General features: G+C 44.4%; 1 long non-coding RNA gene across 1 annotated transcript; it reads left to right on the top strand.

Annotated features, from left to right (window-relative positions):
• Window positions 1-14,351: 14,351 nt before the first annotated feature.
• On the top strand, window positions 14,352-15,422 carry LOC120045756. The gene is made up of 3 exons (XR_005476756.1): window positions 14,352-14,373; window positions 14,748-14,823; window positions 15,370-15,422. It is a non-coding gene; the product is annotated as an uncharacterized LOC120045756 (long non-coding RNA).
• The last annotated feature ends 728 nt before the right edge of the window (window positions 15,423-16,150 follow it).

The following is a 16,150-nucleotide window of genomic DNA, read 5'->3' as shown; positions in this document are numbered from 1 at the left end:
ACTAATCAACCTGTTGTTGTAGTGAGACTCAACCTCACAACTAATCAACCTGTTGTTGTAGTGAGACTCAACCTCACAACTAATCACCTGTTGTTGTAGTGAGACTCAACCTCACAACTAATCAACCTGTTGTTGTAGTGAGACTCAACCTCACAACTAATCAACCTGTTGTTGTAGTGAGACTCAACCTCACAACTAATCAACCTGTTGTTGTACTTGTGAGACTCAACCTCACAACTAATCAACCTGTTGTTGTAGTGAGACTCAACCTCACAACTAATCAACCTGTTGTTGTAGTGAGACTCAACCTCACAACTAATCAACCTGTTGTTGTAGTGAGACTCAACCTCACAACTAATCAACCTGTTGTTGTAGTGAGACTCAACCTCACAACTAATCAACCTGTTGTTGTAGTGAGACTCAACCTCACAACTAATCAACCTGTTGTTGTAGTGAGACTCAACCTCACAACTAATCAACCTGTTGTTGTAGTGAGACTCAACCTCCAACTAATCAACCTGTTGTTGTAGTGAGACTCAACCTCACAACTAATCAACCTGTTGTTGTAGTGAGACTCAACCTCACAACTAATTCAACCTGTTGTTGTAGTGAGACTCAACCTCACAACTAATCAACCTGTTGTTGTAGTGAGACTCAACCTCACAACTAATCAACCTGTTGTTGTAGTGAGACTCAACCTCACAACTAATCAACCTGTTGTTGTAGTGAGACTCAACCTCACAACTAATCAACCTGTTGTTGTAGTGAGACTCAACCTCACAACTAATCAACCTGTTGTTGTAGTGAGACTCAACCTCACAACTAATCAACCTGTTGTTGTAGTGAGACTCAACCTCACAACTAATCAACCTGTTGTTGTAGTGAGACTCAACCTCACAACTAATCAACCTGTTGTTGTAGTGAGACTCAACCTCACAACTAATCAACCTGTTGTTGTAGTGAGACTCAACCTCACAACTAAGTATATATAATAATAAAAAATTGTAATCAGGGTCCGGCTTTCATCTTACGTCTCTGGAAGTTGTTCAATAGTAAATGCACAGGGGGCAATTTCGAAATTGGGTTAAGATGTCCATCTCTGTCGCTGTATTCTAGCAATGTGGATGCAGTAGTTGCCGCAACCTCACTGCAAAAAAATGTGCATGACGGTTCATTCCATTGCAGGTTGATTCTTACTATACTATAATCAAAGGTTGACAAATCACACACGAAGAGAGCCATATATACACTCAATGTATGAATATGTCCATCATAGAGTAACTATACAGTACTGAGAGAAATAGAAAGCCGGCTTGTACTTCAGGTCTTGTCATTCACTGATTTGGATAAAGTCTCCTGCATTTTAACTATGGATGATGACTTCACAACAAACCTTAACATGATCGATCTGTGTTCTAAAATGCTGCAAGTAGGTCATCAGAATAACACGTTTGTTTATCAACAAAAATTCACTTTTCTCTGGGCTGAAGGCTGGGTCTGTGTAGGTTGAGCTGGTGACAATTTGGGGGGGGAGGTACAGTACCCGTAAACAATGTTTGGACCGCGCTGACATCTTCAAGGGTTGTTTCTTTATTTTGTACTAATTTTCTACATTGTAAATAAATAGTGAAGACATCAAAACTATGAAAAAGAAAATAACACATATTGGAATCTGTAGTAACACAAAGGTTAAACAAAATCAATATATTTTTAGATTCTTCAAAGTAGCCACCCTTTGCCTGTGATGCAGCTTTTGCACACTCTTGGCATTCTCTCAACCAGCTTCACCTGACTGCTTTTTCCAAGCTCTTGAATGGGTTCCCACATATGCTGAGCACTTGTTGGCTGCTGTTTCCTTCACTCGCGGTCCAACTATCCCAACCATCTCAATTGGGTTAGTGGGTTGATTGTGGAGCCAAGTCATCTGATGCAGCACTCCAACTCCTCTTCTGGTCAAATAGCCTTACACAGCCTGAGGTGTGTGGGGTCATGTCCTTTTGAAAAACAATGATATGTCCACTAAGCGCAAACCGATGGTGGTATCGCTCGCAGAATGCTGTGGTAGCCATGATGCTGGTTAAGTGTGCCTTGAATTCAATATTCAATCAATCAGTGTCACAGCAAGCACCCCACCCATCCACCTCCTCCATGTTCACGTGGGGAACCACACATGCAGAGATCATCCTTCACCTACTCTGCGTCTCACAAAGACATTGCGGTTGAACAACAAAAATCTAATTTTGGACTCATCAGACCAAAGGAAGATTTCAACCGATCTATGTCCATATGCTCGTGTTTCTGGCCCAAGTCAGTCCTTCTTGTTGGTGTCCTTTAGATAGTGGTTTCTTTGGCAGCAATTCGACCATGAGGCCTGATTCACGCAGTCTCCGCTGAACAGTTGATGTTGAGATAGTTGCTGGTATATTGAACTCTGAAGCATTTATTTTGGTTTGCAATTTCTGAGGCTGGTAACTCTAATAAACTTATCCTCTGCAGCAGAGGTAACTCTGGTTCTTCCTTTCCTGTGGTGGTCCTCATGAGAAGCCAGTTCCATCAAGTGCTTGATGTTTTTATGAACTGCACTTGAATAAACGTTCAAATTCTTGACATTTTTTGGATTGACTGACCTTCATGTCCTTAAAGTAATGATAGACTGTCATTTCTTTTGCTTATTTAGCTGTTCTTGCCATAATATGGACTTGCTTTTACAAAGAGGCTATCTTCTATTTACAGTTTGAAGTAGGAAGTTTACATACCCTAGTTGATCATTGAAAATTCGTTTTTCAACCACGTCACAAATTTCTTGTACAAACTATAGTTTTGGCAAGTCGGTTAGGACATCTATTTTGTGCATGACACAAGTAATTTCTCCAACAATTGTTTACAGACGATTATTTTTCACTTATTCCAGTATCACAATTCCAGTGAGTAGAAGTTTTACATACAATAAGTGACGTGCCTTTAAACAGCTTGGAAAATTCCAGAAAATATGTCATGGCTTTAGAAGCTTCTGATAGGCAATTGACATTCAATTGAGCTCAATTGGTGTGTACCTGTGGATGTTTTCAAGTCACTTCAAACTCAGGGCCTCTTTGCTTGACATCAAATGGAAAATCAATAACAGCCAAGACCTCAGATATTGTAAACCTCCACAAGTCTGGTTCATCTTGGTGAAATTTCAAACGGCCTGAAGGTACCACGTTCATCGTAAAAACAATAGTGATGTCAAGTATAAACACCGTCTTGGGACCACTCCCATGCGCATTGCTCAGGGAGAGAAGACGGGTGTCTGTCTCCTAGAGTGAACGTCCACTTTGGTGCGAAAATTGCCAAATCAATCCAGAACAAGCAAAGGACCTTGTGAGAGTGCTGGAGGAAACGGATACAAAAGTATATTATATCCCAGTAAACGAGACCTATACGACATAATTAAAAAGGCCACTCAGCAAGGAAGACCTGCTCCAAAACCGCCGTAAAAAACCAGACTTTTGCAACTGCACATGGGACAAAGATCTACTTTTTGGAGAATGTCCTCTGGTCTGATGAAAAAAATAGAACTTTTTGGCCATAATGACCATCGTTATGTTTGGAGAAAATAAAGGGGTGGCTTGGCAAGCCGAAGAACACCAATCCGCACTTCAGCGTTCATGTTGTTGGGGTGTGCTTTTATCGTCTTGCAGCTAGTTTACGTGTTTCATCTCACCAAATACGATGCACGTGTCCAATAATTCATAATCATGAGGAGAAAAAGTATGTGGATATTTGTGAATTCAACATCTCACAGACTACCTCACGTTCAGGAACTGTTTAAAGCTGGGTCGCAAATGGGTCTTCCAATGGACACAGTACCACCCAAGATAGCTTTCCTAAATTTGTGGCAAAAGCAGGCAACAAAGTCCAGGTATTGGAGTGGCCATCACCATAGCCCTGACCTAACCAATCCTATAGAAAATTATGTGGTCAGAAACTGAAAACGAATTGTGCGAAGCAAGGAGGCCTACAAACCTGACTCATTTACACCAGCTCTGTCAAGGAGGGAATGGGCCAAATTCACCCAGGCTTATTGTGGAAGCTTGGGGGAAGGCTACCTGTAACGTTTGACCCAAGTTAAACATTTTAAAGGCAGTGCTACCAAATCTACCTCATGAGTGCATGTAAAACTTTTCTGACCCACTGGGAATGTGATGAAAGTAAATAAAAGCTGATAGTAATCTCTTCTTTCTTACTATTATTCTGACATTTCACATTCTTAAAATAAAGTGGTGATCCTAACTGTGACCTAAGACATGGACATATTTTGTTACCTCATTATATAGTACGGGAATGTGAAAGAATCTGAGTTTTAAAATGTATTTGGCTAAGGTGTATGTAACTTCTGACTTCACACTGTACCACCTCTCCTGTCACATCACAACTGATTGGCTCAAACGCATTATATTAAGTGAAAGAATTTCCACAAAAAAACTTTACCAACACACTTGTTATTTAATGCATTCCAGGTGACTAGCTCATGAACTGTTGAGAGAATGCCAAGTAGTGGTGCAACAGGCTGTCATCAAGGCAAATGGATGGCTATCTATTGAGAATCTAAAATCTATATTGTATAACACTTTTTTGGTGTTCCTACAATTTCACTACATGCATTCCAAGCTGCATCCCCGCTCTGGCTTGCTTCTGAAAAAGCATGGTTGGTCCTGGTCGGTCCCTGGATGGGAGACCAGAGCTGCTGGAAGTGGTGTTGGGGCCAGTAGGAGACACCCTTCCTCTGGTCAAAAAAATATCCCAATGCCCAGGGCAGTGATTGGGACTTGCCCTGTGAGGGTCGCTGTCTTTCAGATGGGATGTTAAACGCTGTCTGACTGTGGTCACTAAAGACCCATGGCACTATTGTAAGGTAGGGTGTTACCCGTTGTCCTGCGCTAAATTCCTCTGGCCCTCATACCATCAGTCACCTAATCATCCCCAGTTACATGCTCATTCCTACACTCTGCTGTCTGTCTCCCCTGTACTATTCCCCAGTTTGCTGTAAATGAATGTGTTCCCAGTAAACTTACCTGGCAAAATTATTTTTGGGTTCTTTTTTAATTTAATTTTTTTTTTCATTGTTTCGATGTCTTCACTATTAATTCTACAGATGTAGATAAAATATATGTAAACCTTAAGAATCAAATCCTCTGTGACATACGGTGTTGTCCACTTTTGCAATGGTACAGTACATGATTTGGGCAGCGAAAGATTCAAGATGGTAACTGGTATGAAGAATGTAAGCGACGTCTGCGGGGAGAAAATCTATCACTAACACCACCGACCAAAATTGCGCGCGCTGGTGTCGTGACTGAGGAGTCCGTCAAAGCAGAGCAGTCTTGCTCGTGCTCTGTGCGCTCTGCTGGCTGCTGGCCCTCCTTTTTCTCTCATCCCTCGTTTCTCTCTCTACTCTTTTTCATCTTGCTTTACCCTGTCTCTTTACAACCGGTCTCATTGGCACCTTTGTAGAGCAGCTCTATCGTTTCTACAGCCTGACTGTCCAACGAGTAGTCTAACGTAGGAAGGATGGAGACGGACATGAAGCGCAACGTTTTGACTGGAAGACAGAAAGACTGCACAAGCTTTCTTGAATCGATCACCCCTTTATTTGATAGAATTTTCAAGCGACTTTTCTTCAAATTTCTGACTGTGCTTTCTTGTCAAGGTTGATTATCTGGACAAGCAATGAATAAGACTAACGTCTTCTCCCCGCCTCGGCGATAGGTGAAACGGGAAGCAATCGATCTTGATTTCGCTCTATTGCAGACGAGACCTCTTTTTTAGAGACCGTCCGCCTGCCTTTACTCCATATCAGGTGGCCACACGCTATATCAGCGTCCATTCAGACTTGAACGACGGACACCTGCTTATGAAAAATTAAATGTTTACCACAGATAATGTAATAGCAAGTCTAAATAATATGCTGGACAACACCAACGCACTTCCTTTCCTTTGAGCCGCTGCGCCACTATGGACTATGTCGCCCATGGGGCGAGAGCTGGACACAGCAGGATACTTGGGATGGCCTACGAGAGAATACTTTATCATCAGCCTAAAAAAAGGTGGGCGGGTTAGAATACTAAAAGAAGGTTGGGTGGGTGGGGTTAGACAGACGTCTTAAAGGTAGGTGGGGTGGGTGGGAGGGGTTAGAAGACTAAAATAGGTGGGTGGTGTGGGGTTAGGAAGACTTAAAAAGAAGGTGGGTGGGTGGGGTTAGACGACTAAAAGAAGGTGGGTGGGTGGGGTTAGGAAGACTAAAAAAAGGTTGGGTTGGTGGTGTTAGAAGACTAAAAGAAGGTGGGTGGTGGGTTAAGAACTAAAGAAGGTGGGTGGGTGGGGTTAAAACTAAAAATAAGGTGGGTGGGTGGGGTTAGAATGACTAAAATAGTGGGTGGGAAGGGGTTAGACGACTAAAAGAAGGTGGGTGGGAGGGGTTAGATCACGACTAAAAGAAGGTGGGTGGGTGAAAGAGAGTTTGGTAAGAAAAGTAGGCTAGCTAAAAGGTGGGTGGGGGGGTTAGAGACTAAAAATGGTGGGTGGGTGGGGTTAGACGACTAAAAGAGTGTAGAGTAACGACTCGAAGGTGGTTGGTGGTTTAGACAATAAAGAGATGTTGGGGCTGTAAAACTTAAAGGTGGGTGTGGAGGGGTTATGACGACTAAAAAGGTTGGTGGTGTGAGTGAGGGCTAAGTCGCGCGGGGTGGGAGACCGACTAACAGCATGTCGGTGGTTGGGGTGAGAACTAAAAGTGGGTGGGTGGGGTTAATACTAAAAGTGGGTGGGGGCTCTAAAAGAAGGTGGGTGGGTGTTAGAAGAACTAAAAGAAGGTGGTGTGGTTGGTTTAGAACGACTGAAAAGAGGCTGGGTGGGGTTAGAAGTACTAAAAGAAGTGGGTTGGTGGATGGGGTTAGATGACTAAAATAAGGTGGTTGGTGGGGTTAGACGACTAAAGAAGTTGTTGTGGTGGGGTTACTAAACTTAACAAGCTAGTGATCTGTGGTTGGGTGGGGTTACGGACGACTAATAGAAGGTGGTGGAGTAGAACTAACTAACAAGGTGGGTGGGTGGTGCGAGACTTAGCTAATAGTGTAAGGTTAGTGTAGATAGCACTAATACGAAGTGGTTCGTTGGCGGTTGAGAAGGACTAAAACGTAAGAGTTGGTGGGTGGGGGTTTGACTTAAATTAGTGGTAGTGTTTGGGGTTAGACCGGACCTAAAAGTTTAATGGGTGGGAGGTTTAGAAAACTATATAGACAGGGTGGGTGGGTGGGTGGTAACGATCTAAAATGAAGGTGGGTGGGTGGGGTAAGCGACTAAAAGTTGGTGGGTGGGGTTTGAACTGAAGTACATGGGCTAGAAGACTAAAAGAAGGTGGTGGGGTGGCTGTGGTAGACTAAAATTGGTGTGGTGGTAGGTGGGGTTAGACGACGTAAAAGAAAGTGGTGTGCGTGTTGTGTGGGTGGGTAGAGTTACTAAAGATAAAGGTCGGGTGGGTGGGTGTAACACTAAAAGAAGGTGGGGTGGGTGGCTTAGAAGACTAAAAGAAGGTGGGTGGGGGTGAAGAAATGAGGTGGTTGGGAGAGAGACTATAAAGAAGGTGGGTGGTGGGTGTAAGAAGACTAAAAGATGTGGGTGGTGGGGTTAGAAGACTAAAGAAGGTGGTGGGTGGGGTCTAGAAACGACTAAAGAGAGGTCGGGTGGTGAGGGGTTAGACGACTTAAAAAGGCGGGTGGGTGGGGTTAGTAAGCGACTACAAAGAAGGTGGGTGGGTGGGTTAGACGACTAAAAGAAGGTGGGGTGGGTGGGGTTCAGAAGACTAAAAGAAGCTGGGGTGGGTGGGGTAGAAGACTAAAAGACAGGTGGTGGTGGGGTTAGTCAAGACTAACAACGAAGGTGGGTGGAGTCGGGTTGAGACGGACTCACAAAGAAGTGGGTGGGATGGGGTTAGACACTAAAAGAAGGTGGGTGGGTTGGGGTTAGCCGACTAAAAGGTTGGGTGGGGTGGGGTTAGACTAAGCTAAAAGAGGTGGGTGGGAGGGGTTAAGACACTAAAAGAGTGTGCGGTGAGGTGGGGTTAGACGACTAAAGAAGGTGGGTGGTGGGTATCAGACACCGACGGGATAGCAAGCACCCGCAGGTGGGTGATGGGGTTATACGACTCAAAAGAAGGTTGGGGGTGGGGTTAGAGATACAGAGTGTGTGTGTGAACAACTCAAGTCGGAAAGGGAAGATGTGATTTGTGTGTTTGTCATTTTTCAGTATGCGGCTTCCCAAGATTTAATAATTCACAAGTGTATTGTCTAAGCACAAGCTCTTGGGTTTGGTTCTGTATGGTGACCAGACTTCTGTCAAGCATCACATCCATCCTCTTCATTGAATCCTTTTTCTATTTATCCGTGTCGTTGAATCATTTGGCTTGCGGTGGCCATTCTCCATATATCTCCCTGGTTGTGGTGTGTAATGATCAAAGCTAACTGTCGCAAATGCTGTGAGGTCATTGGATGATTACTGGTGTCTTTCCAAATAGAACTGTTCATCCAATGGGCCATCCAAGTGTTCGGCCATTGACCAAAGTGTGTGTGCGCATGTGAGTTCTATACAGTTGACTACTTCTAGTGTGTGTGGTGTGTTTGTTGTTGTGTGTGTTTTGTGTGTGTGTGTGGTTTGTGTTTGTTGTGGGGTGCAAGGTAGATACTATACCCCTCGTCAGTTTGCACAACTGAATGCCATTCAACTGTGCAATGTGATCTTGTGCACTTGAAGCCCAACCCCTCTGAATCCAGAGAGGTGTCGGGGGTGCCTTTATTCAACGTCATCTGCTTTCTGGGTAACAGTTGTGTTGTTGGTGGCTTATTGCCATTGCTCAAGGGGCAGAATTTCAGATTTTGGGGACTTTAACCACAACATTTTGGTTACTGGCTCAACGGTCTTAACCGTGTGTGTGTGTGTGTGTGTGTGGTGTGTGTTGTGTGTGTGTGTGTGTGTGTTGTTGTGTGTGTGTGTACGCACGCACGCACGCACAGTAGGTGGGCTATGCTGTGCCAGGTCTGGAGGCCCTTTGGGGACAGTGGCAGACATATTAACTAGACCTAATGACATCATGAGCACACTGTTGGCCCTCCTCCCTGTTCTTTTGTCTCTTTTTTCTCTCTCACACTCTCTGCATTCTCCTCTCATCTTTCTTCTCTCTCTCAATTCAATTTAAGGGGGCTTTGTTGGCGTGGGAAACATATGTTAACATTGCCGAAGCAAGTGAAATAGATAATAAACATAAGTGAAATGAAACAATTCAAATTTACTGTAAAACATTACACTCCAGAAGTTCCAAAATATAGACATTTCAAATGCCAAATTTTGTCTATATAGAGTGTGTGTAGCAGTGTGCAAATAGTTAAAGTACTAAGGAAAATAAATATGGGTTGTATTTACAATGGTGTTTTGTTATCAACTGGTTGCCCTTTTCTTGTGGCAACAGTCACAAATCTTGGCGCTGTGATTGCACACTGTGGTATTTCACCCAGTAGATATGGGAGTTTATCAAACTTGGTTGTGTCAATTCTTTGTGGATCTGTGTAATCTGAGGTAAATATGTGTCTCTAATATGGTCTACATTGGCAGGAGTTAGGAAGTGCGCTTCAGTTCCACCTAATTTTTGTGGGCAGTGTGCACATAGCCTGTCTTCTCTTGAGAGCCAGGTATACGGCGACCTTTCTAAATAGCAAGGCTATGCTCACTGGGTCTGTCATAGTCAGAAGCTTTCCTTAAGTTCGGGTCAGTCACAGAGGTCGGTATTCTGCCACTGTACTCTCTGTTTAGGGCCAAATAGCATTCTAGTTGCTCTCCTCTGCATTCTCTCTATTCTCTCTCTCATCTTTCTTCTCTCTATTATCTCTCTCATCTTCTCTCTCTCTCTGAATTCTCTCTCTCTATCCTCTCTCTCATCTTTCTTCTCTCGTCTCTGCATTCCTCTTATTTTTATTCTCTCAATTCAATTCAATTTAATGGCTTTATTGGCATGGGAAACATGTTAACATTTGCCAAAGCAAGTGAAGTAGATAATAACTAAGTAAAAACAATCAATACAAATGAACATTAAACATTACCCACAAAAGTTTGTAAAATAATATACATATCACATCAAATATCACATGTGCAAATAGTTAAAGTACAAAAGGGAAAATAAATAAATATGGGTTGTACTCTCTCTGCATTCTCTCCCTCTCAACTTCTCTCGCTCTCTCTCTGCATCTCTCTCTATCTTTCTCTCTCTTCACTCTCTCTTCTGCATTCTCTCCCTCTCAACTTCTCTCTCTGCATTCTCTCATCTTTCTCTCTCTTGCTCTCTCTCTGCATTCTCTCCCCTCTCAACTTCTCTCCCTCTCTCTGCATTCTCTCCCTCTCAACTTCTCTCGCTCTCTCTCTGCATTTCTCTCTTATCTTTCCTCTCTCGCTCTCTCTCTGCATTCTCCCCTCTCACTTCTCTCTCTGCATTCTCGTCCCTCTCAACTTCTCTCGCTCTCTCTCTGCATTCTCTCTTATCTTTCTCTCTCTCCTTTCTCTCTCATCTTCTCTCTCTTCTTCTCCTTATTCTTCTCTTCCTCTCTAACTGTGGATGCCTGGGCCTGTATTCTAATAAATAGTCTTTCTCCTCGTCCTACTTCCTCCGTGACTACAGCAGATCCAGAGGGATCTTCATGGTGGAACTTACAACTGTGCCCCTTGCTTTCAGATGTCAGTGGTCCAGAAGGAATGACGACATGGATGGAAAGGAGAGGTGTGGAAGAGTATTTAGATTTTGGTCTGGACTGAAGGGACAGGGAAGCAGGACACTCACTTACACTTCTCTTGAAAGGACAAGGCTATCTCGTTGTCACTCAAACACAAGTAGTTTAGGTGGTTAGGTGTCAGCAATGGTGGAAAAAGTACCCAATTGTCATACTTGAGTAAAAGTAAAGATTCAAAATATAAAATTACTCAGTCACCCAGTAAAATACTATTTGAGTAAAAATCTAAAGTATTTGGTTTTAATATACTTAAGTATCAAAAGTAAATGTACTTACTAAATATACTTATTTATCAAAAGTATAAATCATTTCAAATTCCCCTATATTAAGCAAACCAGATGGCACCGTTCTTGTTTTATTTATTTATAGATAGCAGAGGCACACTCCAACACTCAGACATAATTTACAAAAACGAAGCATTTGTGTTTAGTGAGTCTGCCAGATCAGAGGCAGTAGTCATGGCCGGGATGTTCTTTTGATGAGTGTGAATTGGACCATTTGTCTGTCCTGCTAAGCATTTCAAAATGTAACAAGTACTTTTGGTTGTCAGGAAAATGTATGACGTAAAAAATACATTATTTCTTTCTCGGAATGTAGTACAGTAAAAGTTTGTAAAAAAGATAATAGTAAGTACAGATACCCCAAAAACTACTTATGTTAGTACTTAAAAGTATTTTAATAGTACTTTACACCACTGGGGGTCAGGTCAGTTGTTCTGACTGAAGACTGATAAGGACCTGCTTACTTCCCTTAATTGTTTGCAAGACTTGCATTACCAACAATTCTTTCTGCGTTCTTTACATTGATACCATAGCTTGGCTTGATAATACAGGCTGCTGCGAGGAATGCATAGTAATAGGTCGACCTAAGAATGGCAGTGGTAAAACAGTCCTGCTGACAGAATTACCGCCTGCATCTCTCGCTCTCCTCTCTCGCTCTCCCCTTTATCTTTCTTTTGCTCTCTCTATCTCCCCCCTATCTCTCTTCTTTCGCTCTCTCTAGCTCCCCCCTATCTCTCTCTTGTCCCTCTAGCTCCCCCCTATCTCTCTCTTTCGCTCTCTCTAGCTCCCCCTTATCTCTCTCTCGCTCCCTCTAGCTCCCCTCTATCTCTCTCTTTTCGCTCTCTCTTGCTCCCCCCTGTCTATCTCTGAAGTAGATATAAAAAAGTGAAATAACAAGAAAAATTGCAGTAAACATTCAAAAGAATAAAGACATTTGAATGTCTTTGTCTATATACATTGTTGTAACGATGTGCAAATGGTTAAAGTACAAAAGGGAAAATAAATAAACATAAATATAGGTTGTATGTAAAATGGTGTTTGTTCTTCACTGGTTTCCCTTTTCTTGTGCAACAGGTCACAAATCTTGCTGCTGTGATGGCACACTGTGGTATTTCACCCAGTAGATAAAGGAGTTTTACACATTGGGTTTGTTTTCAAATTCTTTGTGGATCTGTGTAATCTCTCTCTCCCTTTATCTTCCTCTCTATCTCTCGTTTGCGCTCTCTCACAAGCACACATACATTCTGTGTGGGTTTTTATAAGCGCACTGCGCAATCAACAACCGAGAGTTTAGAAACAGGAAGTTTGTAATAAATGCCACCATACTCCACCCTCCCTTTGCCCTCTGCCACAGCTTTTTTTAAGAGTGAGGGAGGAAACGAAAGAGAATGAAAGAACGAGGGAGTGGGTTCTGTCCATTGAGTCCTGCTCTAGCTGTCTACTCCAGTGTTTTGTTGACACAACGATACCCTCTCTGCCGTGCGGATGAGACGGTTCAGTGTAGGATGGCAGTCTGGGCCTGAACCTCTGGTTTTGAAGAGGTGTGTTTCCATGCTGGCAGTTGCTGACTCTCCTCTATCCCTCTCTCTCTGTTGTCATGCAGTCCTCCAGCTCAACTACAGCAGAGACGCACCCGGAGGAGCTGGTCAGCCAAGGGATCATGCCACGTAAGTAGTGCCCAACTCTCTATTCTTATCTCTAGAGTCTAGGCCAGCAAATATAATACAATGTCACCCTCTGCATTCTTGACCAGCACAGTGTCTGTTCCTGGTCCCCATGGACTGACAGGCCTGTTCTGTTCTGTTGTAATTTGCATTGTGTTGTTGTAATTTGTTTATGTTCTTGGTTGGTGGTGTTGTTATCAAGTGGGCCAGCCAGCTTCCCCTTCTGTGTCCACTTCCTGTTATGTGTTCTCTTCAGTAGCTGAAGGACTAAGGAGACTCAGTGTTCAGCTGTTGATAGGAGGAAGTGCATGGCTACTTCTTACAGGAGAGGAGGCACTGATTGTGTGCGTCGTGCCTAAGAACAGCCCTTACCTGTGGTATATTTGCAATCAGTGCTTCTCTCCTGCATACCACCCCCCTCAGGCCTTATTGTTTTACGTGCTAACCTGGCCATAAGATGGGCCTCTCTCTCCCCTGTGCTCCCAGTCTTATTACACAACAACAACGGGCCGGAGAACTAGGTGTCTCTACGGTGGCCTGGCTCAGACATACAGGACTTGATTCCGATTAGTCCAGATTACTGAGGGTCAGGTTGTTCTTCTTGTGGAGGAGGAGGCATACCAACCAGCCTTTAAAAGGACTTCTTATGACCATGGCCCAAAGCTATAGCAGAACTGCTTTACCGCCAAGGCTCTGTAGAGTTAATAACCGTAATGTGCTCATGCCATGGATTTACAGTCGCAGTGCAGTTGGTGCTATAAAGCAACTGAATTACAGAGAAGGCTGGATCCTCCATGATCCATTTGCATGTATTTGTAGGCAAAAGTCGTCTTGATTTGATTAGTTACATCACAGGAATCCCAGGCCAATATTTAGCCTGCCGTCTGTCGACCCTCCTAGTTGACCTTCCGTAAGCCAGCATTGCGTCCCTCATAAACACGCCACACACAGCAGGGCCAGAGTCACTGTTTGACAGTTGAGCTGATTTAAGGCTTCACATTGGCAAAAGGTGATGATGAAATCTCCAGTGTCCCTCCAACATCCTCTTCAACCATCCAGTGTGTGTGTGTTGGTGTGCACGTCTTTGTGTTTTCCAACTTCTGAATGATGTGACACACAGGGGCATGCTGAAGACCCATACAGTTGAAGAGAGTGATAAGTGTAGAAAGTCCCTCTCTCAGAAAGTCTCCCATCACTCTTCCTCAGCTCTCACATGTCCTCCTTAATATTCCTGGCTTGCTGTAATTCACATCTTTATTGATAGTTCTATGGGTTTTCATGCGTACACCTCTCTTATACTATAGCAAGCGTTCCTCCTTCACTGTTCTGCTGAAACAGGTCACTCACTAGTCAAGACAAAAACATACTGTTCTGTTTTCTGTTCTTACTGTTTGGTGGATAGAACTCCAGTGACTTTTTCATATAGAGAGTTCTGCTTTGTGTGTGTTCCTCAGTATCAGCTCTCACACTGTCTCCACTAGTGCTTTGCGCTGTACTCATTTGTTGGGTTTTCATTCACGGTCGTTCCCTCTCCTTTATTGTTTTCTCTCTTTCCCTCACCACAGCACTGAAGAGTCCGGCGGCCTTCCACGAGCAGCGAGGAATCTGGAGAGAGCCAGGGTAAGTCTAGTAGTCTCTCCAGCACTTTTCTCTCTTTTAGTTCAACAAGTGCAGTCTTTTTGAAGTGCATCCTCTCCCTCTCTCCTCGCTTCTTTCTCCATCTCCTGTCCCTCTCCTCCCTCTCCTGTCCCTTTCTTTCTCCTCCCTTCCCTCTCCTGTCCCTTCTCCTCCCTCTCCTGTCCCTCTCTCTCCCTCCCTCTCCTGTCCCTTTCTCTCCTTCCTCTCCTGTCCCTTTCTCCCTTCCTCTCCTGTCCCTTTCTCCCTCCCTCTCCTGTCCCTTTTTTCCATCTCCTGTTCCTTTCCTCTTCTCCCCCCTCTCTCCCTTTGTATCTCTCCCCTCTCTCCTCTCATCCATCTCTCCTCCTCTCTTCCAGACTGAGGACTATCTGAAGAGGAAGATCAGGAGTCGTCCTGAGCGCTCAGAGCTGGTCAGGATGCACATACTGGAGGGTGAGTCACAGCGCCCCCTCGCTGATCACCACAGAACTACACCCCCACACACTACTTCTCTAGAGGCAGTGAGCCAAATATACCACATCTGTTTGTGCTGATCTACACTGAACAAAATGAAAACGCAACGTGTAAAGTCTTGATCCCAGAAATGTTCCATAACACACACAACCTTATTTCCCAAAACAATGGAAAAATGTGTTTACATTCCTCCTTTGCCAGATAATCCATCCACTCCGACAGGTGTGGCATATCAAGAATCTGATTAAACAGCATGATCATTACACAGGTGCACCTTGTGCTGGGGACAATAAGGCTATTCTAAAATGTGCAGTTTTGTCACACAACACTGCCACAGATTTCTCAAGTTTTGAGGGAGCGTGCAATTGGCATGCTGATTGCAGGAATGTCCACCAGAGCTGCTGCCAGAGAATGTAATGTTAATTTCTCTACCATAAGCTGCCTCAATGTCGTTTTAGAGAATTTAGCAGTACATCTAACCGGCCTAATACCGTGTGTTTTTGTTCCTCTTCTCTCTTCACACAGAGACGTCAGCGGAGCCGTCTCTGCAGGCCAAGCAGCTGCAGCTGAAGAGGGCCAGCTGGCTGATGATTGCAGGAACTGCTGACACACTCCAGCCACATGAGGTCTAGCATTGTCTTGCATTAGGAGGAACCCAGGGCCAACCGCACCAGCATATGGTCTCACAAGGGGTCTGAGGATCTCATCTCGGTACCTAATGGCAGTCAGGCTACTTCTGGCGAGCACATGGAGGGCTGTGCGGCCCCCAAAGAAATGCCACCCCACACCATGACTGACCCACCGCCAAACCGGTCATGCTGGAGGATGTTGCAGGCAGCAGAACGTTCTCCACGGCGTCTCCAGACTCTGTCACGTCTGTCACATGTGCTCAGTGTGAACCTGCTTTCATCTGTGAAGAGCACAGGGCGCCAGTGGCGAATTTGCCAATCTTGGTGTTCTCTGGCAAATGCCAAACGTCCTGCACGGTGTTGGGCTGTAAGCACAACCCCCACCTGTGGACGTCGGGCCCTCATACCACCCTCATGGAGTCTGTTTCTGACCGTTTGAGCAGACACATGCACATTTGTGGCCTGCTGGAGGTCCTTTTGCAGGGCTCTGGCAGTGCTCCTCCTGCTCCTCCTTGCACAAAGGCGGGGGTAGCGGTCCTGCTGCTGGGTTGTTGCCCTCCTACGGCCTCCTCCACGTCTCCTGATGTACTGGCCTGTCTCCTGGTAGCGCCTCCATGCTCTGGACACTACGCTGACAGACACAGCAAACCTTCTTGCCACAGCTCGCATTGATGTGC

Source organism: Salvelinus namaycush, chromosome 4 (assembly GCF_016432855.1).
Source record: "Salvelinus namaycush isolate Seneca chromosome 4, SaNama_1.0, whole genome shotgun sequence".
Classification (NCBI taxonomy): Eukaryota; Metazoa; Chordata; class Actinopteri; order Salmoniformes; family Salmonidae; genus Salvelinus; species Salvelinus namaycush.
This window is presented reverse-complemented; position numbering and strand designations above follow the sequence as displayed.